Source organism: Saimiri boliviensis, chromosome 4 (genome assembly GCF_048565385.1).
Source record: "Saimiri boliviensis isolate mSaiBol1 chromosome 4, mSaiBol1.pri, whole genome shotgun sequence".
Lineage (NCBI taxonomy): Eukaryota > Metazoa > Chordata > Mammalia > Primates > Cebidae > Saimiri > Saimiri boliviensis.
Window position 1 is genome coordinate 64,534,768 of NC_133452.1, and position 24,018 is coordinate 64,558,785.

Genomic DNA, 24,018 nt, shown 5'->3' on the forward strand with positions numbered 1-24,018 from the left:
CGCCGGCCGCGAAAACCCGCCGCCGGGACCGCAGCCCGCGCCGCACCGCTCCACAGCATCCGAGTCGCAACGCCCCCGCCCTGCCCCGCCCCGCCCCGCCCCGCCCCGCCCTCCCGCTGCGAGCCGGCTCCGGCCGCCGGCAGCCGCCGGAGCGGCCAGCTCGGTCGGCAGCTCTGGCGACGCAGTGCCCACAGCGGACGCCGACCCAGCAGCACGGAGCGGGGAGAGAAAGGTGTGAACCCGGAAGTACATCGACTGCCCGCGTCTTAGTGGCAGCACCGGGGCAATAAATCAGGGCCGGCAAAGGAAAGACGCGGCGCGCCGGCTCCCGAACCGCAACTTGCTGCGAGACCTGTCACTTCCCCGCGGTGCCCAGTCCTCGCCCCTCCCTGGCGCTCGCGCCTCCTCTTTTCTTCCTGCTCCTCAGCACGGAGCTCCCCTCGACGTTGCTCACGTGCCAGACTCGGGACCGCGAGCGGCGTCCGCACCCGCACGCACACCCGGCCACGCTCGCACTCGCGCGCCCGCGGGGCCGGCTGCTTACCTCCGGGGCCTCATGGTCGCGTCGCTAGCCTGGGTGTGAGGGGGGAGAGGGTGTGAGGACGTGTGTGGCGTTCAGTCCCGGAGGACGGGGCGGAGGAAGGGGCCTGGAATCTGTCACTTCCTGAGGGAGCGCGGCGGTCGGGAGACCAGTGAGGCGCGCGGCGGGGCCGGGAGGGTCAGCACATTGTGAGCCGGCGAGGGGACGCGAACAGCCGGGCGGCGCGCGGCCACCGGGCGCGGAATCCGTTGTCGCCACCGCTCCGCCGCCGCAGCCCGGCGAGTGGCGGGCGCGGGGAGGAGGGGGCTGCGCCGGGTGGGGGAGCGCGGGGCGCGGCGGCGGCAGCAGGCGGTTCGACTGGAGCTCTGCGTCAGCCGGCGGCACGCGCACACCTGCCCGCCGCCGCTCCCGGCCGCGTCATTGGCTGCCGGCGCCGAGCGCGCGAGATTGAACCTTCCATTCATTCCAGGGCCGGGCGGGCACGCGCGGCCACGGTGGAGCTTTACAGCAGGCGCCCCCGACCCCTCAAGGCGCGTCCCCGCGCAGGCCGTGGGCGCGCACGGCCGCTGCCGCCGTTTGTTCTGGTGGAGGCTGCGAGGGCCTGGGCCTGGGACTCCCGGCTGTGCGCGCGGCGTCGGTCCCGGAGGGGAGTGCACATGGCGGTCCCTAGGGCGCGCCCGGAGGTAGGCGGCGCGATGTTACTCCTTGCTCCCCAACCTAACAACCTCGGTGTGTTGAAACTGTAAGAAGGTACCAAAATTATATCTGAAACCCAGACCCGTTTTTCTTTTACTACAGATGCTCTGGACGTCATTCCTAACAGCACAATTCCAGGTAATAATAGTAATGTATTTCAGAATCCAATGAGCATCGTAGACAATGCCAGAAATTTGGGGAACCTAATGTCAGCTGTCCCTTTTCCAAAACAGTAAGATACGCAACATCAAATTAATAATCATCACTCAAAGAGCCACAAGATCTGTGGCCAAAAATATTGTGACACCCATATATTTCGTGTTGGCATTTTGGTATATGTTCCCAAAATATTACTGCTTTCTGTCCTATAATTTTCTACCTGACAATTTTATACTTCTTTCTGATACTTTGGGTAGTTTCTCATTAGACTCAGAACTAAACAGTACTGGTCAATCATTATCTGACCAGCTACAAATATCGAATATAGGCTTGTAATAATCCCTTTAAACAGTTCTGCTGTTTTGTAGAACTGTTTAAAGGGATTAAATATTTTAGCAAACTAAAAATGTGTTCAGAAGTTTAAAATATAGGATATAAAAAAAATTAAAAGTGGAAGAGTTTTCAAGTGAAAACACTTTCATTTGAAAATGACTAATAAAGGCCAGTTCACTAGCTACTATTGTAGGACTAAAAGGCAAATCAAACCGTTGCTGTGTGATGATGCATATTCTCCCTTCCAATTTATGGATTAGGATCAAGAAACCGGTTTATCTATCAAGGGTAACCACAATCTAGAAAAAAGCATCTCTGGCCTGAAAGTGAGATCATGGTAGGCAGACTGATCAGAAGCAAAATCCTGTTGTGACCCCTCCTAAGAATTTTCCACACTGGCTTCCACCTTCAGCAAATTCCTTAGATGGCTGCTCAACTTTCCATTGAGCCAGTGGAGTGAATACTAGTTACTTTAAACATGCCTTTTCACTGGCAAGTACATAAAGTATCTCTTACATTACTTGTTAAGTAGCACAGAGGATTCTTTCACAAACAATTCTTAATTATAATCATTGTATCAATTTACATTATGATTCCAAATATAATTCGGAGGAAAAGGATGTGGACATTGATTACTAGAAATCAAAAACAATAATTATGTATCAACATCTGAAATGTGATACACTTTGACTTTAAAGCAATATAGTAATTATTTATGAGTGGGGCTTACAAATGATGCACTTCTAGAATAAACCCTGTGGTGTTTTTTTTTTATGGCTATGGGTTTTTTAGGTATCTTGTAAGCCTTTCAGCATTTAAGTGTCATGTATAGTTATGTAATACCTGTTTAAAGTCCTGAGAATAACTGTAAACAGAAAATAAAAATTAAAACACAACCCATGGTTGGTGTCCCAAGCACTCAAGAGGTCATCCTTTTTGATTTCAAACTAGTTATCATCATGCCATCATGCTGCTGTGACAAAAATGAAAAATGGGACATTATAATATTTAATGTATTATTTTATATGAGGTATCTGAAAGGGGAGATGATGAACATTGATAGGCTAAGCATTTATTAAGGAATATGTTGGCATGATTAGAAATGAATGAAAAGCCATAAGAAGAAAGGAATTTATCATTTATGTATGGCTCTTGCAATTTCTTTTTTTTTTGAGACAGGATTTTCCTCTGTCCCCCAGGCTTGAGTGCAGTACTGCAATCTTGCTCACTGCAGCCTCCCCTTCTGAGTTCAAGGGATTCTCATGTCTCAGCTTCCTGAGAGCTGGGATCTTCCCTGCAACACCATGCACAAAAATAACAGCTAATTTTTGTATTTTTAGTAGAGACAGGGTTTCACCACGTTGCCAACTCTGGTCTCAAACTACTGGCCTCAAGCAATCTGCCCACCTGGACTTTCAAAGTGCTGGGGTTATAGGCGTGAGCTACCACACCTCACTTTGGCAATTTCTTTCTAAAAGCGAATCCTGGGACCAGGCGCAGTGGCTCGCGTCTGTAATCCCAGCACTTTGGGAGGCGGAGGCCGGCAGATTACGAAGTCAGGAGATCGACACCATCCTGGCTAACACAGTGAAACCTTGCCTCTATTAAAAATACAAAAAAATCAGCTGGGCGTGGTGGTGCATGCCTGTAGTCCCACCTACGCGGGAGACTGAGGCAGGAGAATCGCCTGAACCTGGGAGGCGGAGGTTGCACTGAGCTGAGATTTCACAACTGCACTCCAGCCTGGTGACAGAGTGAGACTCCGTCCCCCACGCCAAAAAAGTGAATCCTCCTACCTGGGGCCATGGTAATTTGTTTTGCTTTATTTCCAACCCCCCGTTTTTATAGAGACTCTGTCTCACTCTGTTGCCAAGGCTGATGTACAGTAGCACCCTCCTAGCTTACTGCAGCTTCAACCTCCTGGGCTCAAGTGAGAATCCATCTTCAGCCTCCTGAATGGCTGGTACTACAGCACCTAATTTTTTGTTTGTTTGTTTTCTGCCTTTTTTGTCTGTAGAGACAGGTTCTCACTGTGTTGCCCAAGCTATTCTCAAACAGCCTATGGAGGTTGCAGCAAGCCAAGACAGTGGCCCTGCACCCAGCCTGGACAAAATGGCCACCGCTTCTCTACAAAAAGATATCCTTGTGCCCTTGGCCTCCCAAAGCACTGGGATTATAGGCATGAACCACCAGCTTGGCTTCCTTTACTTTTAGAATATGTCTAATAATTATTCCCAAAGGAACAGGGTCTCAGTATCTCCTATGACTCAGTTCCTGGCCTATGATAGTGTGTAGGAAATGTTTTTTAATGTATACATGAGAATGCACCCTGATTATATTTTCAAGGAAATAGCAAGACATTTAGAAAACATAAAAGGCAGTGTTTTATATTTCTCTTGCCCTTTATTTTTTATGGCTGGAGCATATGCAAGCAAATCACAGGCATCACGGCATTTTACTTATGAATTACTAGCATTGAGTGTTAAAATGTTGAAAAACTAGGCTTTTGTTTTTTAGTCTTGCTCTGTCGCCCACACTGGAGTGCAGTGGCCTCGGCTCACTGCAACCTCTGCCTCCCAGGTTCAAGCGATTCTTCTGCCTCAGTCTCCTGAGTAGCTGGGATTACAGGCGCGCACCACTATGCCCGGCTAATTTTTTGTATTTTTAGTAGACACGGGGTTTCACCATCTTGGTCAGGCTGGTGTCGAACTCCTGACTTCATGAACCACCCGCCTCGGCCGCCCAAAGTTCTGGGATTACAGGCGGGAGCCACCGCGCCCTCTTTATATACATATTATACTACATTAAAACAATTTGAAAAATAAGAGTTGGCCGGGCGCGGTGGCTCCCGCCTGTAATCCCAGCACTTTGGGCGGCCGAGGCAGGTGGATTACTGGAGCCCAGAAGTGGGAGAACAGCCTGGCCAGCATGGTGAAACCGATTCTACGAGAAATCACGCTGGCGCATGCCTGCACTCCCAGCTGCTCGTACTCAGGAGACAGCCGGGAGGCGGAGGTTGCAGCGAGCCAGAACTTCGATCCTGCACCCCAGCCTGGGCAAAATGGCCACAGCTTTTCTACAAAATATTTCTACAAAATATTACCTGAGCCTGGTGGTGCGCGCCCGCGGTTGCGGCTTTTGGGGAGGCTGAGGTGGGAGGATCGCGCGCCCGACCGGGAGGCAGGGGTTCTAGTGAGCCAAGATCGCGCCGCGGAACTCCAGCGACACAGTGAGATCCTATCTCAAAATAGAAAGTAAGACAGAAAAATAGAGTTTGAAAATCAACTGACCTGGCGCTGCGGCTCACGCTTGTAATCCCAGCACCTTCCTTCAGAGGCTGACGTGGCGAGTCGCTTGAACTCAAGAGTTCGAGACTCGTCTGTGCAAAATGGCGACCCGGCTCTTCACAAAAACTTCGCTGGGCGTGGTCGGCGCGCCTCTGGTCCCAGCTATTGGGGAGGCTGAGGTGGGAGGATCACTCCGGCGGGGGGCGGAGGTTTCAGTGAGCCCGGATTGCGCCGCTGCACTCCAGCCTGGGCAACAGTGAGATTCTGTCTTTAAAAAGAAGAAGAAAAAGAAAAGAAAAGGAAGAAAGAAAAATCGAGTTCAAAAATAGCTGGCCAGGACCAATAGCTCACGCTTGTAATCCCGACACTTTAGGAGACCGAGATGGGCGGATCGCTGTAGTACAGAAGTTCCAGACCAGCCTGGGCAATATGATAATGTCATTACATTTGCTTTATAGGGTGGCTGAAACAATATGTATTGTCTCACAGATCCGGAGGCTTTGGGTCGATTCCGGACTGTGATGATAATCTGTCCCGTGCCTGTCTTCCTGGCTTCTGGCAGACTCGGGCATTCCTTAGCTTGTAAATGGCTGCTGCTTGTGTCATCATATTGTCTTCCCTCCCTACTTATCTGTCCCCATGCCCCAATTTTTCCTTTTCAGGACGCCAGTCAGATTAGATTAGGACCCACCTAATGATCTCATCTTAACTTGATGAACTACAAAGACCCTATTTTTAAGTAAGTCCACATTTACAGGGACTAGGGGGCAGGACTTCAGCATCTTGTTGGAGGGATGCAGTTCAACCCATAACAAGAATCATTGTTAGAAATCGATGATTTTGCGTCTTCACTGAAAAGTTAATACCATTCCCTAGAGAACTGACTTGCTGCACATAGAAATCGGCCACAAAAGCTTATCTTAGAATGCTACATACCTATCAAAAATATGAATTATTTTCAACGTTAAACGTTAATAAAGCTGGACGCGGTGGCTCACGCCTCTAGTCCCAGAACTTTGGGAGGTGGAGGCGGAGGTTGAAGTGAGCCGAGATCGCGCCACTGCGCTCCACCCTGGGAGACAGAGCAAGACTCCAGTCTCAATTTAAAAAAATAAAAAGTTAATAAAGCAAGCACTGTCACCCAAATTTTAAGGTATCTACTGAGCATTCCCTTGTGTACAGAAGAGGAAAATGAAAAATGAACAGGAAGTTTAACATTAATAAAAATTGTTGGCCAGGCGGGGCGGCTCACTCCTGTAATCTCAGCACTTCGGGAGACTAAGGTGGGCAGATGACCTGAAGTTAGGAGTTTGAGACCAGCCTGGCCAACATGGTGAAACTAAAAATACAAAAATTAGCTGGGCATGGTGGCGGGCACCTGTAATCCCAGCTACTCTGCAGGCTGCGGCAGGAGAATCGCTTTAACCTGGGAGGTGGGGGTTGCAAAGAGCAGAGATTGTGCCGCTGCACTCCAGCCTGGGCGACAGAGCAAGACTCCGTCTCAAAAAATAATAATAATAATTCATGAAAATTGTGACAAACTTGTGTTTGCCTATTGAACTGGCAAAAATCCTCAAGTTTGACTATACACTGTTGGTGAAGCTGTAGGTAGACCCATACTTTGATACATTGCTGGTGGGAGTACCAAGGGGCACAACATTTAGAGAGGGAAATTTGGTGAAATAGCTCAAAATTTTAAATATACTCTATGACCTAGCAATCCCTTTCCTGGGGAATTATCCTACAGATATAAGTGCATCTTATACACATGCAGCAAATGATGTGTATGCCTGGATTGATTTTTATAATAGCAAAGGAATGGAAATAATCTGAGTGTCCACCGGTAAGGGCTGAATAAATAAACAATGGTACATTGAGATGTAAAATCCCTCTGTTTATTTATATGGGAAGAGCTCCACAACACATTGTTAAGTACAGGGAGCTGCATGCCAAACATCACGTATGCTGCGTTTTGTGGAGAAAGGAAGGGGATAATGAGAATATATATGTTATACCTATTTATATACTTATATAATATATTTAAATACAGAAACACTCAGAAGGATATATAAAAAAACTAAACAATTGCCAATTGGGAGCAGATAAAGAGATCAGAATGGATGAAAATAGAGGTGGGAGCAGAATTTAATGTATATTATATAGTTTTGATTTTTGAACTATGTGAATGTACAACATTTAAAAAATTTAGTAGCAACAATAAGGTATGGAAAACTGTTGATGTACTCCTATGAAAAATGCTTTTAAAAACCTATATTTTGAAAACTCAATTGCTAAAACAGATAACCTCAAAAAAAAATGGATATATGAAGCAAATGTGGCAAAATCTTGATAACTGTTATCTGGGTAATGGATATATGGCAGTTTATTGTGCTAGCCTCTCTAGTTTTATCTGTGTTTGCACATTTTCACATTTTAAATGCTCTCTCAATCATCAAAATTTATGAAATTTCATAAGAGGTATTTTTAGTGTTGTTTTAAAATTGTTAATGACTAAATATTCTAGGCTCTGGGGACAATCTATGTAATTCAGAGCTTTAAGGTAGGTGCTAGAAATAGCCAGTAAAGCCTCCTGTGAATAGATAGTCTTGCCAAGTATGTGGGCCAGGAAAAAGAATAATCCTTGGCAGAATGGTTATTTATTATTACAGTTCAGTCATACGTAGATCTACAGACCCCAGCTTTTTAAAATCAAACTTCTTTATCCACCTCCAATGTCTGAAAGAATAATTATTGTTCATTTTTTAAAATCATTCATTATTTTAAAATTTCAAAGCTGTATTTTAAATTATTAGAGCCATGGTGTGAAGGTTTTTATCTTGCACCACTATCAGTTAAAAAAAAAAGTATTATGCACACATATCTGTACAGAAGATAAAAATATCTTATCTTTCCATTCTTCTTAGGTTCATTAGCCAGGACTGTGTAAATTAGACTAACAAATAATGCAAGAGTCTTCATAAGATAATGAAGAACTGGATAAATAGTTTCGTCTAAGTGTTTTTACACTAGGTTTGATGAAGACTGGAGTCTTGGGAAAATGTGATAGGACAAAAAGATCTGAGCTAACAGTGGTAAACTGGGAGAAATGTAGTGTGTTCTCTTTGTTTGGATTCCTCTCAGCATTCTTCCATCTTCAGAGATAAAGATGCCCCTTTCCTCCAAGTATAGGAAGGGCACCTCTCATATGAGGGTCTTATGACCTGCTTCAGGGAAGCAGGGCAAGGTCAGAGAGTCCTAACATCTGCATTTCTCAAATTCCTTCAACTTAAAATATTCAATTGCACCAATGTACCATACTTCAGGGTAGAATGCTCTGAACCCTATCACCTCCAATTATATATATTTATTTATAGAGTGTATGCTTGTGTACTATAGTACATTATATAATTCAAAACATGTACAAGTAGAAATTTAAAAGAATAAGATTTTTAAAAACTGTAATTACACTTTTCCCATTCCTCATTGGATAATCTTGTATGCTTATCCCACTTGGAGGCTTTGGGCATCCTATCATTGTGCATGAACATAGGCTGGAGGTCAGGGACGGTGAGCAGCCCTAATCCTACTCTGCTAATGCTTAAGGCATGATCAGAACAGAAAAAGTGCAAATTAATAAGACGTTTTCCCCCACTTCTGGGAAATTAAGATCTAAGACTTAATGTAGGTGCATTAGTATCATTTTTGTATATTACAGTACAATAATAATTTAGCCCCGTGAGGGCAGGTGTTTTCCTTATTTTCTCTGGCATATGTACACAATAAATAATTGTAGAATATTAGCACTGCTTTCATCTCATTGTCTCAAGCCTTCAAGACATAAAATGATTTATTAGCCCCATTATATAGATGTGAAAACTGGTATCTTAAGTGAGATAGGTGGGCTTTTAAGTAAAAGAACTAGTGTTCAAATTCAGATGACCTGATGCTTAATGCAGTATTCTCTGTGGGCTTCTTCAGTCTGACATATTTTTGTCTGAGATTTTTAATTCACAAGTGAGGGAACATCTCAACAATAATTTTATATATATATACCTATAAAATATTTACATATTCTTACAGCTAGATCTAGTGGCTCACACCCATAAATCCCAATACTTTGGGAATCCAAGGCAAGTGGATCACCTGAGGTCAAGAGTTCAAGACAAGCCTGGCCAACAGGTGAAACCCTGTCTCTGCTGAAAAAAAAAAAAAAAAAATTAGCCAGACGTGAGTTCGAGACCAGTCCAGCCAACATAGTGAAACTCCGTCTCTACAAAAATAAAAATAAAAATTAGCCAGGCATGGTGACTGGTGCCTATAATCCCAGCTACTCAGGAGGCTGATGCAGGAGAATCACTTGAACCCAGGAGGTAGAGCTTGCAGTGAGCCAAGATTGTGCCATTGCCAGACTGGAGAGCCTGGGCAATAAGAGTGAAACGCTATCTCAAAAAAAAAAAAGAAGAAAAAAAAATGTGCATATTCTTCCTCCATTCCATAAACCTCTTAAACTTTCAGATTTTAATCTTAACTTTGCTTGCAATTCCTTGTCCTTTATTCCTGTAATTGGATAAAATTTTTAAGTTTAAAAAAGTATATTATTTAAACTTTTCATTAATTTCATAATTAAATAATTCTAACACTTATTAAATGATTTATTTAAATTAGTGCTCTCATGGCCCTTTTCTATTTTAAAAACATTTCTTCCTGGCCAGGTGCAGTGGCTCACACATGTAATCTCAGCACTCTGGGAGGCCAAGGTAGGAAGATCAATTGAGGCCCAGAGTTTGAGATCAGCCTGGGTAACGTAGTGAGTCTCCCATGTCTACAAAAATAAAGTTTTAATTAGCTTGGTGAGGTGGTGCACACATACATCCCTAGCAACTTGAGAGGCTGAGGCAGGAGGATTGCTTGTGCTCAGAAGTTCAAGGCTGCAGTGAGCTAGGCATGTGCCACTGCCCTCCAGCCTCAGCAACAAACCAAAACCCTTAAAAAAAAAAATGTATTCCATCATCAATCATTGGCATGCAATTAAAAAGAATAAGATTTTAAAAATAAAATTGTAATTATGTTTTTCATTCCTCATTGGATTATCTTCTGTGCTCATCTCACTTCTTGGAGGCCTGTGGCTTTGAGTGTCCTGTTAATATGACCACAGATACAGTCTGGATGCCAGGGATAGTGAGTATCCCTACTCCTCCTCTGCTATTGCTTATGAGCATATTGAGAACAGAAAGAGTATAGGGTAAAGTTATGGCATATTGATACAGACATTCTACTGCCATAAAGAATAATTTAATAGAAGTAGAATTAAAATAATAATGTTGGGTCAGGCATGGTGACTCATGCCTGTAATACCAGAACTTTAGGAGGCCATGGTGGGCAAATCACGAGGTCAAGAGACTTGAGACCATTGTGTCCAACATGGTGAAAACTCGTCTCTTCTAAAAATACAAAAATTAACTGGGTGTGGTGGCATGTGCCTGTATCCCCTGCTACTAGGGAGGCTGAAGCAGGAGAATCGCTTGAGCCCAGGAGGTAGAGGTTGCAGTGAGCCAAGATTGTGCTTCTGCACTCCAACCTGGTGACAGAGCAAGACTACGTCTCAAATAATAATAATGATGTCACTAATAATATCTAACATATAATTCCTATCTGAAGTCTGATACAAGTGCTTTACATATGTACTTTTATTTAATGATCACAACAAACATCTTGGTACAACTGCTAAATTTTTCTACAGGGGAGGTTTTTCCAAGTTGTGCAGCTGATAAGAGGCAGAAAGAAGCAAAGAATGATCATGATCTCAGGTTGTACTTCTTGATTTATTGCTTCTACTCAATGCTGAAATTCTTGGGGCTTGATTCCCACACAGGAATTACAAATTTAAGAGTGCACCAAATGCTAGCTTTTGGTCTGGTAGGGAAGTTGAGACTTTCCCTCTGAAGATTCAAGTCTAAGTCTGCTGAAATGAATTGGCAAAAGACAGATTAACAAGAGAACAACCAATCAAAATTTATTACATGCATAGGCACAGGAACCACATGAAGTATGAGACTCAGAGAAGAGCCAGATGATTAATGTTTCTATAGCATGCAGAAAGGAATAGAGGCTTGGAACGTGGCAACAGCTTATAGGAGGGAGAGGGGAAGAAAGGAATGGTGAGCAAAGGCTGTCTTGTTATGCAGATGAAGCCTCAAAAGTAGCAGCCTTTAGAAAGAATTGGCTGGGTGTGGTGGCATGTGCCTGTATTCCCAGCTACTCCAGAGGCTGAGGCAGGAAAATCGCTTGAACCCAGGAGGCAGAGGTTGCAGCGAGCCAAGATTGCACCTCTACACTATGTGATAAAAATTTCTCTGTTAGACATTTAAAAGCTTTAGACATAGCCAGCCACGGTGGTTCACACCTGTAATCCCAGCACTTTGGGAGGCTAAGGCTGGTGGATCACGAAGTCAGGAGTTCAAGAGCAGCCTGGCCAGCATAGTGAAACCCCCATCTCTACTGAAAATACACAAAATTAGCCAGGCATTGTGGCGATCACCTGTAATTGCAGCTACTCAGGAGGCTGAGGCAGGAGAATCGCTTGAACCCAGGAGGCAGAGGTTGCAGTGAGCTGAGATCATGCCATTGCACTCCAGCCTGGGCTACAGAGCAAGACTCTGTCTCAAAAAAACAAAAACAAAACAAAACAAAAACCAGTTTTAGGCATTTGGTCTCCTTTTCCTGAAGTCAGTCTTTCCTAGGTCTGAATAAGGGGACCCCTGAGAAAGCATCTGTAGCTGCTGTTTATTTCCCTAATGTAGATTTTCCCACAGAACGACAGCTTTTAGGGAGCTATTTCTGTGGTCTGTAGCCCCTCTGAATAGCCGTCTTAAAATATGCCATAGAAGTATATTTTGGGGTGGCATATTTTGGTTTCCTTCTGTCTCTGAATAGATCTTCTGTCTAATCTTCCTCTTTTAAGATTCCATGAAGGGAAGATGACATGCACAAAAGTTTTTAACTGGATTCAAAGATACCAAGTTTCTAAAGGGTCTTCAAGGGGCTCCTTATGCCAAATGTTTTATGTGTGTTCAAGTATACACTTTTGCTGGGATGAGAGCCCATAACCTTCATCACACTCTCAAAGAGATCCATAACCCACAGGAGGTTAAGAATGACTTAGAGGATGTGTGAAGATGAGGTAACAACTCTCCTCTAGGAGTACCAGTGCTCACATCAATGGTAAACTGCACTTCTAAGAAAAGAGGCAGAGAGAACTGTGAGTATGATTATGAATGGCTTGGCCTTCCTGGCCTTCCTGCTTGAGAATGACTGATTGCTGTAGAAATTAGGGGTAGAGCAATCTGGAGAGAACAGTAGCCATGAAAAGATATTCAGAGCTTTCTTGAAAGCAACCACACAAAAATCAGTGAAAGTTATTCTAGAGGTGGGCGGGTTTGGAACTCCTGGCCTCAAGCAATCCTCCTGCCCCCCTCCACTTCCCAAGTAGCAGGGTCTACAGGCATGAGCCACCACACCTAGTACCAGCAGGTCTCTTTAAAGACACTTTGTAGCAGCCCTTGACACTATTCTAATGTTTATTCTGGAAACTGACCCAAGGGCTCTATTTGGCCACTCTACATTTTAATGTAAAATTACTGTGCTAAACCTAAAATTAGAAATCAGGTGGCTGATATCTGTATTTAAAAGCCAGCAAGTTCCTTCACTTTCTCAAGTTGTCATCTCAGTAACATAAAAAATTTTTTTTACTCTGACTTGGACTGGTCATAACAGTGCATTAACCGATTGTTACTTGCACTGAATTGGATATGTTGACTCATCACCACATTATTGTCTGGTTATGTCAAAAAGCCTTAGAGACTGAAAGGCTGCAGAATATAGTATCAAGGTCCCTGATTCCAGAGACAGACTTAGATTTGAGTCTTGGCTTGGTTATTTAGTATGTCCAGTGACCTTTAGCAAATTATTGTACTTCTTCAAATCTCAATGTTCACATGTATAAAATGGGCAGATGCTTGGCATATATTAGTAGTATGCTCTCAATACACATTGGTTGCTTTTTTACTTCAGGGTGAAGACGCATGACACACGCAGTGCTCAGATTCTAAGTTCAAGAGTCAGACTTAAGTTCCGCATCATCATTGTGGGCAGTCAGCACTGCGCTAGTATTCCTGTGTTCCCTTTACCAGTCATCATAAGATTTTAGCATTTTTAATAGAAAGTGCTACTGATCATCAGATGGCTTTTTTCACAAATATACTTGAATTTGTCCATCAGAATGAATGTAGTCTACTTCTTAATACATATATTCCAGCACTATCTGCTTTGAACATATTTGACACTCCTTTTTTGGACTAGCTTTCAGAGGTGACTTTCTGTCCTAAGAAACCTGTCATACTGCTTTGTAGTCACAGGATATTCCCTCTTATCTGATATTTCATTTCTCTGTCTCTCCTAGGCTCAATTTCTTTCTCTTAGGTCCATGCTTTTTCTCATCTACTTCTATGAGTACTGTGGAGTCAATGTCTAAGAATTCTCAGAGTAGGGCTGTGATAACTGATTGGTTAGGAGTCTATGTGTATGTAAGCATCTGTCTGTTTTAAGAATAGGGGGAGACTAAGGGATTTGGAGAGGTGGCCAGGCAGATAGGACAGAGCCAAAAGCCAGGAGAGACTTATGGGGAACAAATGAAGTGAACCATCATTAGGGAGAGAGAGAGGAGGGGAATTAATTAAAACCAAAACAAGCTATGGATGTTATTAATGGCACATGGAGCCAGTAACTAGTTTGTTATCATATAGAAAAAAAAAAAAAGCTTATTTTGGGAGAGTTAATACTCCCAGAGAAATTACTAAATTGGTCTAAAACTGTATAAAACTGCTCTAGACTTAGAACTACTCTTAGGCTTGTAAGAGTCTTTGGTCAGGAAAAGGATTGAGAAACATGGGGAACCTCCAAGGAAGGCATAGTTTCCAACAACCACTTCAGGCATGGCTGAAGAGGTAATAGAAAAGGAAGAATCTTCTGGGGAGGTTGACATGGGACCGGGGAGGAGCAAAGGCTGTAGAGAACAACAAAGGAGCTCCTCTTAAAGAGCAAAATCATGACCTAATCAAGGAAGATTTCCCACACCTTGGTTGGAAGGGCCTCACATCTATCTAGCAGGATTCCAGAATTGCCTTAGACCAGTGACTACTGTGTGTCTCCCAGTTTTCTCCCTTTCAGAATGGGAGAGTTGATTACAGTCCCAGTTGTGCCATCATATACTGGGTGTGGTTCAGGAAGTGAGAAGCAGATATTTTATCCCTTTGGGCCGTATGTAGTGGAATCAAAGGGATTCACATTTGGACCTGATGACAGGACAACTGTGAATCACTGAAAAATGTAGAATTTCGAGCTCCATGCCGTAACTAGTTGGGATTTTTAGATTATCTTTTTTGGGAAGGTGGTTATTGATTCTGCATCTGAGAAGAAGAGACATGGCCTTGTGATGAGAAGAATGGTGGACTATAGAAGATACTTTTGATGCTCACACACATCCACAGCTCTCCTGATAAACAGAAATCTCATGTGCAGTTGGGGAGGGCCATGTACCAGTTCTACCCAATGGGTTATAGATGGAATTGCACATGCTTCTTGTGGACCAGAACATATCATTGCCAGTATAAGAACCCTCAGTATCTTTCCTGATGCTGTGACCAGCAACTTTCCAGATGGTGGGCTCCATCAGCCTGAGTCTTGGGGACTATGCAGGTAGAGTTCCCTGTCAATATAAAATTGACATGTAATAAGATTTGGCCAGGCACAGTTGCTCACGCCTATAATCCCAGCACTTTAGGAGGCTGTGGTGGGTGGATTACCTGAGGTCAGGAGTTCAAGACCAGCTTGGCCAACATGGTGAAACCCTGTCTCTACTAAAAGTACAAAAATTAGCCAGGTGTGGTGGCATGCGTCTGTAGTCCCAGCTACTCAGGAGGCTGAGGTAGGAGAATCACTTGAACCCAGGAGGAAGAGGTTGCAGTGAGCTGAGATCACACCACCACACTCCAGCCTGGGTGACAGAGCAAGATTCCATCTCCAAAAACAACAACAAAAATGAGATTTAAAATTTTTTGTTTGTGCTACTGATATATTTATTATTATTATTGCAATACAACCTAATTTATTGGTGACTGCTACAGTGTTGAATATGGTAATTGATAATGTCAGTATGTTCATTAATGATTTCTACCTGAAATATGTGCAGTGTATCTTAATAGCATTTAAATTCAAATAAGATGCTCTGTTCCTGAAATTAACAGGAATATAAAAAATTAAAATATTTACCTCTAAGAGAAGAGTAACTTCTCAGTAATCTTGCAACTTTAAAAGTTGAAGAAATCGTGTACAAAAGAATGACACACCTGATAACTAGAGCCAATCCTGGATACAAGTGTAAAGAAGATAAATTTATCTCCCGATTCTATGCAAAATTGGTTGCAATAATTCCTCTGCTTGTTTCCAGTCTCTTGGGTAGCCCCCTCCTACACCAACTCTCAGTTTGTCTATGGCTTGTTTTAGACAACAGGACGTTAGCAAATGAGATATAAATACAGGCTTGAGAAGTACATGGGCAATGGGGCTTGCTTACTGGCTGCTCTTTGGAAACTGAGACTACCATGTGAAGAAGTTCGATGTACTAGAGGATGAGAGAGCATGTGCAGTAAAGATGAAGCATTCCAGCTGAGATCTTCCCTAGAGCAATCAGCTTGCCAATGGCCACAAAAGTGAATAAGGCTGTCCAAGAGCATCCAGCTATAAGGTGAGCCAGTCCAGCCCGGAAGAATCACCTGACCAACTGAAAAATATATGTGAAATAATAAAATGTTTGAGGTTTTTAATTTTAAGAGGTACAGAGGCAATATGGTTGATGGTTTCTGTTGTATAATCATTGTTTAATCTGGAAAGGATCACTTGGAGTTATGTGCTTTTAACTTTTGTCATAAATAAAACATATGTGATAACATATTTCAAAACATTTAAAAATTTTTGTTTTGTTTTGTTTTTGTTGTTTTGTTTTTGAGACAGTGTCTTGCTCTCTCACCTAGGCTGGAGTGCAATGGCTTGATCTTGGCTCACTGCAACCTCTGCCTCCCAGGTTCAAGCAATTCTCCTGCCTCAGCCTCCCAAGTAGCTGGGATTACAGGTGTCCGGAACCATGCCCGGCTAATTTTTGTACTTTTTGTAGAGACAGTGTTTCATCATGTTGGCCAGGCTGATCTTGAACTTCTGACCTCAGGTGATTAGCCCACCTCAGCCTCCCAAAGTGCTGGGATTACAGGCTTGAGCCACCGCGCCCGGCCAAAAAAAAATTTTTTTTAACTATAGAAACCCCCCTCAGGTTTGTAGTTGATGTTGGGAATGAAGATGTCTGTGCTAACTTTTAGAGCCCATTTTCAAGTTTTAGATACTAGATTATCCCCCAACAAAAATTCACAGAGGTTTCAAAGGTTGCCCATAAGAATATATAGCTCAAGGCATTGGATTTATTTCATTGTACCATATTTTGAAATGTCAAGGAAAAAGGAAGATGCTTCAAAACATTGCCAAATTCATACACAGCTTTTCTTTATTTTTAGCATTAACATAAATTACATTAAACTCTTGAATTTGCAAAATCATTATAGAGTTAATTGGTGAAGAATTCCTAAGTGATTATCTGCCCAGGGTCATTTCTTCTATTAGTTCTCCCTTAGTACTTAACTGAAATTGCTGTGCTTTCAGACCTAAAGACTACGCCATGGGAGGTTGGTGTTAAAGTACAAAGGGTGTTTGGTATTTAAGATACATGGTATAAAAGGGATGAACAAGTTAGCTCAAATTATGGGACAGAGGGCCGGGCGCGGTGGCTCAAGCCTGTAATCCCAGCACTTTGGGAGGCCGAGGCGGGTGGATCACGAGGTCAAGAGATCGAGACCATCCTGGTCAACATGGTGAAACCCCATCTCTACTAAAAATACAAAATATTAGCTGGGCATGGTGGCGCGTGCCTGTAATCCCAGCTACTCAGGAGAGGCTGAGGCAGGAGAATTGCTTGAACCCAGGAGGCGGAGATTGCGGTGAGCCGAGATCGCACCATTGCACTCCAGCCTGGGTAACAAGAGTGAAACTCCGTCTCAAAAAAAAAAAAAAAAAAAAAAAAAAAAAAAAAAAAAAAATTATGGGACAGAATTAAAATATGATAGTTATCTTGATTTCCATTTATTAGGACACAGTATAAGGTACCTGGGGCAAATGGCAAATGAATTTTAAGCACTTGGCAAAGATTTTCATAAGTAAATCTAGCTGCACATCAGAATGTATTGTAGTCCCAGCTACTGGGGGGCAGGGAAAAGGGTAGCTGAAGCAGAGGATAGCTTGAGCCCAGGAGTTCAAGGCTGCAGTCAGCTATGATCCAGCTTGAGCAACAGAACCAGACTTTGATTCTAAAAATAAATTAATAAATAAAAAATAATTAAGCAGTTTTCTTTTTTGTATAGTAAAAAAATATCTCCTAAAATAGGAAGAGGTATAGGGTGAAGAATTAACATATGTTGAATCTTTACTAGGTGCCAGATTCTATTCTTAGCATCTATGTACATGATCTCATTTATATCTCATAATAGACCTATAAATTGAGCATAGTCATTTCCATTTACAAAGGAGGACTCTAAGGCTACTCACTGTATGTTTCTCAAAGTGTATTCCACAGATCACTCACACTAAATAACCTAGTGAACTTAAAAGAAGTTTAAATTTCTTATCCTTAAATCAAATTTCCCTCACTCATAATTTCTGGGGCACTTTCAAGAAAACTAGTATATTAAAGTATACAAAAATGTCTGGGTGCGGTGGCTCACGCCTGTAATCCCAGCATTTTAGGAGGCCGAGGTGGGCAGATCACGAGGTCAAGAGATTGAGACCATCCTGGCCAACGTGGTGAAACTCTGTCTCTACTAAAAATACAAAAATTAGCTGGCCCTGGTGGCACATGCCTGTCATTCCCAGCTACTCAGGAGGCTGAGGCAGGAGAATCATTTGAACCTAGGAAGCAGAGGTTGCAGTGAGCTGAGATTGCACCACTGCACTCTAGCCTGGTGACAGCATGAGAGTATATATATATATATATGCAAAAGTTACAAAATGCAGCCTGCACAGTAGCTCATGCTTGTAATCTCAGCACTTTGGAATGCTGAGGCAGGAAGATCGCTTGAGGCCAGGAGTTCCAGATGAGCCTGACCAACATGGTGAAACCTGTCTCTGCTAAAAATACAAAAATAATAGCCAGATATGGTGGCGAAACTACTTGGGAGGCTGAGGCATGAGAAACATTTGAACCCAGGAGGCAGAGATTACAGTGAACCAAGATTGCGCCACTGCATCCCATCCCGGGTGACAGATCAAGACTCTATCTTAAAAAGAAAAAAAAAGTTATAAAATACATGAAAGTTTTCACTTTTCGTGGGTGGATGTTAAAGTCATTAGTTAATACACCTCTGTTCCTGACAGTTTCTTAATGATCTATATCTATAATTACATGACTGTTATAAAAGGCCAATTATTTTTATCTGCAAATAAAAGCAGCATAAGGAAGAAAGAGATTAACATTCTAGACATTAGTGTCTATCCTGTCTCTTTCTCAGTATATTGTCAGAGATGGCACCAAAAACAATTGTTAGTGCCATTTTTGTGACTTATAGTTATTTAAAAATATATATCCTTCTTTTCTGTTTATTTTGTTTTTCTTATTTCAGTCTCTCTTTTTTACTACTTTCTTATTCTACACCAACTTTTCTTCTTCCCTTACTAGCTAGCCTTGGGTTTGTCACTAGTGTCTGGTGATACTTGGTGAGGTGTTAAATAATACTACCTTTTCCCAGTTCTGAACCAGCTAATATCCTATATACAGAGAATTGAGACAGATGGAGATTAAAACCAAAAAGCTAGATTGAAACCTAGGGCTTAGATCAACAACTAATCAAGCTTCCTAATACTTCTCACTAAGTGTAGACCTTGGGATGACCCACTTACCCAGAATCACTGCTTCAAACCTGTCAAGCCCAGAGAGGAGTAACAGGGACAAGCAGCCTACAGCCATGTTTCTAGACCACAGTTTTAAATTAGGTATAGGTATTGACACACATATATTTGTATATGTTTATAATGAATACATATATTCATATATATTGATATTATATGAAAGGCAAATATTTCTACAGAATTTAAACCTAAATGAAAATCAGTCAATCTCAGTTTCAGGGGCAGAGTGCTAGGCTTGGCAGATATGTAAATGTGGGAGAAGCATGTGCCTCTGACGACTGCCTTAAGACCATACCCTCCCTCCCAGCAATAATATACAGGAACAGAGATAAAATGATGCCATAGCAGATTCCCTATCATGTCCACCTTGCTTACAAGTTCATGTTGCTTGAAGAGATTCAGTAAATCATGTAGAATTGTAGAATCATGACTAATTATATGAATTAATGTGAATCTCATGTGAATTAGGTGAAATCATCCAGTGGAAGTTAAGATATAGTTCAAGAAGTTGTATGTTGGCTGAGAAATGAAAGTCACCAGGCCCTAATATCAATTCTCTGTGACAAGTATGGGGTTTTCCCAAAGTTATTGTGACTGATTTTTTTATATACCATGTAGCAAGAAGACCTAATTGGAGGAGTCTAACAGAGTGTGCAGCAATGGGGATGATAGTGGTGGCAATAGCCGCCATGACCCAGACTCAGTTAAAGCTTCAGGTAAAGCTTCCTAAAATGATATACACAGATGAATAAGATTGCCCTGTCCTCACAGAATTTATACTTTGGCAGATAGAGAAGATGGAAACAAACATTTCATAATATAAAGGGTGATAATAGCTAACATTTATTGAGTCTCTGTTATAGTCCAGGCACTGCATTACGTAGTTGACCTTTACTATAGAATCATGATGTAGGTATTAATATAATTATTATTTTAAGCCTGGACAACATGATGGGACACCATCTCTACAAAAAATTTAAAAATTAGCAGGTGTGGTGGCATGCCTTTGTAGTGCCAGCTACTCAGGAGGCTGAGGTGGGAGGATTGTTTGGGCCCAGGAGGTCAAGGCAGCAGTGAACCATGATCACACTCTTGCACTCCAGCCTGGGCGACAGAGCAGGACCCCGTCTTGCTCAAAAAAACCCCTCATTTTATAGATGGAGAAACTGAGAGTGGTGGAGTGTCGGTATTAAGTAGTTTGCTCATGAATGTGCAGAAAGTAGATCCTTAAGCTAGAATTTAAACTGAGGAAAAAACATGTAAAACATTGTGAACACAAAACCCATAGATGAGGAGGAAAGAAAGACTTGGGGAGATGCCTAAGTGCCGTTGCTGCTAAGGCCCTTTTCTCAATAGGCTAGCACCTTGCCTAGATACTGTTAAATATTTTTTGAATTTTTTCGTGTGAATAGTCATAATGAACTCACATGTTTAGGGGAAAGAAGTGCGAGAATCACGCTTTATGTTGGAATCCATGTTTTCCTCTATTTTTCTCTTGGTCTGAAGAGAGAGACAGGAGGGAGAGGCTTTAGCAGCCAGGCTTAAGAACAGAGGGAAGCCGAATCTGCCAAGTGAGGGAAGTGCCAAGAATTCAGGTCCTAGAGATTATGGTGGATTCAGGCATAGATAGCTAGGGCAATTAGAATATGCAAGTAATCAGCCAGAGCTAATTAGTTAACAACAGACTTCTGCTCTAAGCTCTGAAAACCTAAAGTTGCAAAGCAGCTGAAAGAGCTAAAGTAAGGTTTTAGATGTCAAAACTATTTCTAGAGTAGAACATACAAATTGAGTCAGCAAACATAATTATGAATAGGTCTAAAACATCAGAATTGGAAGATTTCTGTTTTTCTTAAAGGTAGTAAAGGAAACCAAAGATGAAAGAGTTGTTAATAAATGTTAAGATTTATTCTAACAGGAATATGATTTGTACCTAAAAGATATAATTCTTTTATAACACTTTTTGTATATTTATTTGTATAATGAATAACTAATTTATAGTATTATTTTAATAAAGGGTTGCATGTTTAGATTTAAACATTTACTTATCAACAAAGCTAACTTGTAGAGCTCAAAGGATTGTCATAAACAGATTCTAGCTAGGAAGCTATGCTTCTGAGTCCTGATAGGGCAGCTCAACACTGTCTTATATGAGGAACTATAGGAAATATCTGATGGGGGCTGGGCTTGGTGGCTCATACCTATAATCCCAGCACTTTGGGAGGCCGAGGTGGGTGGATCACCTGAGATCAGGAGTTTGACACTAGCCTGGGCAACATCGTGAAACCCTGTCTCTACTAAAAAATACAAAAATTCGCCAGGCGTGGTGGTGCGTGCCTGTAATCCCAGCTACTTGGGAAGCTGAGAGAGGAGAATCGCTTGAACCTGGAAGGGACAGGTTGTAGGGAGCCAAGATTGCACCATTCTGGGCGACAGAGTGAGACTCCATCTCAAAAAAAAAAGAAAAAAAAAGAAAAGAAAAAAGAAATATCTGATGGATGGGAAATGGAAGGATGGAGAGAGTGGCCTTGGTTATTAATATACCTAATTCAAAGCTCAAAGGCAGGTTACAAAACTTTGTTTTTGCATAGAATCCTAGGATCCCTTGGAGAAAGCTTTAGGAGTTTCTTTAGTAAGGTCCCTGTGATATTGAAACTGGGACAAATAGAGGAGACAAAATCTACCCAATTCCTATGCAGGATGGGGCTGGGGGTTAATACATCAGGAAAGGAAACAATTTGCCATATAGTAAAAGATTCTTGTTGGCCAACAGAGAAAGGATTTTTTTCAGTTGTTTAGATGGGGTGAAAACATGTATCTGTCCTCAAGTTCAACTGCTTTTATCCTGTCATCTTCATTCTATGCTTGGAGATTCTATGAGCTGATTTAGTGTTGTGTTGTTTGAAACAAAGTCTCACTCTGTCACCCAGGCTGGAGTGCGGTGGCACAGTACAGTCACATCTCACTGCAGGCTCGACCTTCTGGGCTCAAGCGATTCTCCTGCCTTAACCACCACCACCCTCACCTGCCGCTACTGGTCCCTAGTAGCTGGGACTACAGGCATGTGCCACTACACCTGGCTTATTTTTGTAGAAACAGGGTTTCACCATGTTGCTCAGATTGGTCTTGAACTCCTGAGCTCAGGCAATCCAATCACCTCAGCCTCCCAAAGTGCTGGGATTACAGGCGTGAGCCACTGCACCCCACCTCTAGTGGCTTTTAAATTTTGATTGTTGTATTTTTCAGTTTTTTATTTTCCATTTGAATTTTTTTTGAGACAGTCTTGTTCTGTCACCCAGGCTAAAGTGCAATGGCTTGATTTCTGCTCACCACAACCTCTGCCTCCTGGGTTCAAGCAATTCTCCTGCCTCAGCCTCCCAAGTAGCTGGGATTACAGGCACACACCACCACGCCCATCTTTTTTTTTCTTTTTTTTTTTTCTTGCTCTGTTGCCAGGCTGGAGTGCAGTGGCGCAATCTCGGCTCACTACAATCTCCGCTTCCTGGGTTCAGGTGATTCTTTGGCCTCAGCCTCTGGAATAGCTGGGACCACAGGCATGTGCCCCCACGCCCAGCTAAATTTTTGGTATTTTTAGTAGAGATGGGGTTTCACCATCTTTGCCGGGCTGGTCTTGAGAACTCCTGAGCTTGTGATCCACCTGCCTGGGCCTCCCAAACTGCTGGAATGATTTGTTTTTTTAATTTATATTCTTTGCTGAGATTTTCTATACTTCTATTCATTTCAAGTGAAATCATAATTGTTTGTTGATGCATTTTTATAATGGCTGCTCTAAAATCCATTTTAGATAATTCCAACATCTGATTCGTTTTAGTGTTGGTGTAATGCAATTATCTTTTCTCATCTAAGTTGTGATCATCCTGGCTGCTAGTATGATAGGTGACTTTCTATTGTATCCTGGACATTTGGGCTTTGTGTTAGGAAATTCTGGGTTCTATTTAAATCTTCTATTTTAGCAATCAGTCACTCTGCATATGTTTACCACACAGGTTGTGGTCTAATTTTAGACTGTGGTTCCAATGACAATTTAATTTCATTTTCAAGGCCTTTGCTGTGCTATTTTGGCCTGCTTGGTTCCTCTGATGACACCAGGGTTCCCACTGATCCCTGCAGTTACCTCATGTGGGGAGAAAAGGCACTTCCCCAGTCCAGGCCACCTATGCCTCTATGTGGGAGAAAGAAGTCTCCAGCCCCCTGGAAGGAAAAGTAGTTTCCCAGGGTCACTTGTCAAAAGAGGCTCTACTCTATCCCTCTTGTCAGTGGAAGACCTATTAAATCCAAGAGAGGAATAACCCTACTTGGGACATCTTCTGCTACTAGATTAGAGTTCATGAAAAACAGGGACTGGGCTATCTTCTGTTGCTGAGTGGGGAGGATCATAAGATTCCTGGCAACTGTGCTGCTCCTCCCCTCTGATAGTCCTCGCCAGTCTGCCTTGAACTTTTTAACTTCAAAGTGCTCCTGTGGTTACCTCATGCATTATTTCTAGGGTTTATAGTAGTACTTGGCAGGAGCAAGGGGTACCAAGTCTATACCATCTTATCTGGAAAGGAAGCCCACTAGAAGGATTTTTATTTTATGTATTAATTTTTGCCACATAAGGGGTTTCGCTCTGTTGCCCAGGCTGGAGTGCAGTGGCATAATAATAGCTCACTGCAACCTTGAACTCCTGGCTTTAAGCAGTTCCACCTGCCTCAGCCTCCTGAGTAGAGGAGTTACAGATGCAAGCCCTGGGGCACAGCTCAGAAAAAAATACTTTTAAAGGTAATACAGCGCTATCATCATTTAAATTCACTCTAACCAATCTTTGAGGGACTTGAAACAATTGAGCAGGTATTGTTGAACATTTACTAGGTGGCAGACAGTGCACCAGAGATATGGAAATAAACAAGATGGATATGGTGCCTGCTTTCACTTTGAGGGGGCAGG

General features: G+C 42.5%; 1 long non-coding RNA gene across 1 annotated transcript; it reads left to right on the forward strand.

Annotated features, from left to right (window-relative positions):
- The first annotated feature begins 1,026 nt into the window (after positions 1 to 1,026).
- Positions 1,027 to 5,871, forward strand: LOC141584137 (uncharacterized). The gene is made up of 3 exons (XR_012517080.1): positions 1,027 to 1,174; positions 1,340 to 1,375; positions 5,475 to 5,871. It is a non-coding gene; the product is annotated as an uncharacterized LOC141584137 (long non-coding RNA).
- Positions 5,872 to 24,018: the final 18,147 nt, after the last annotated feature.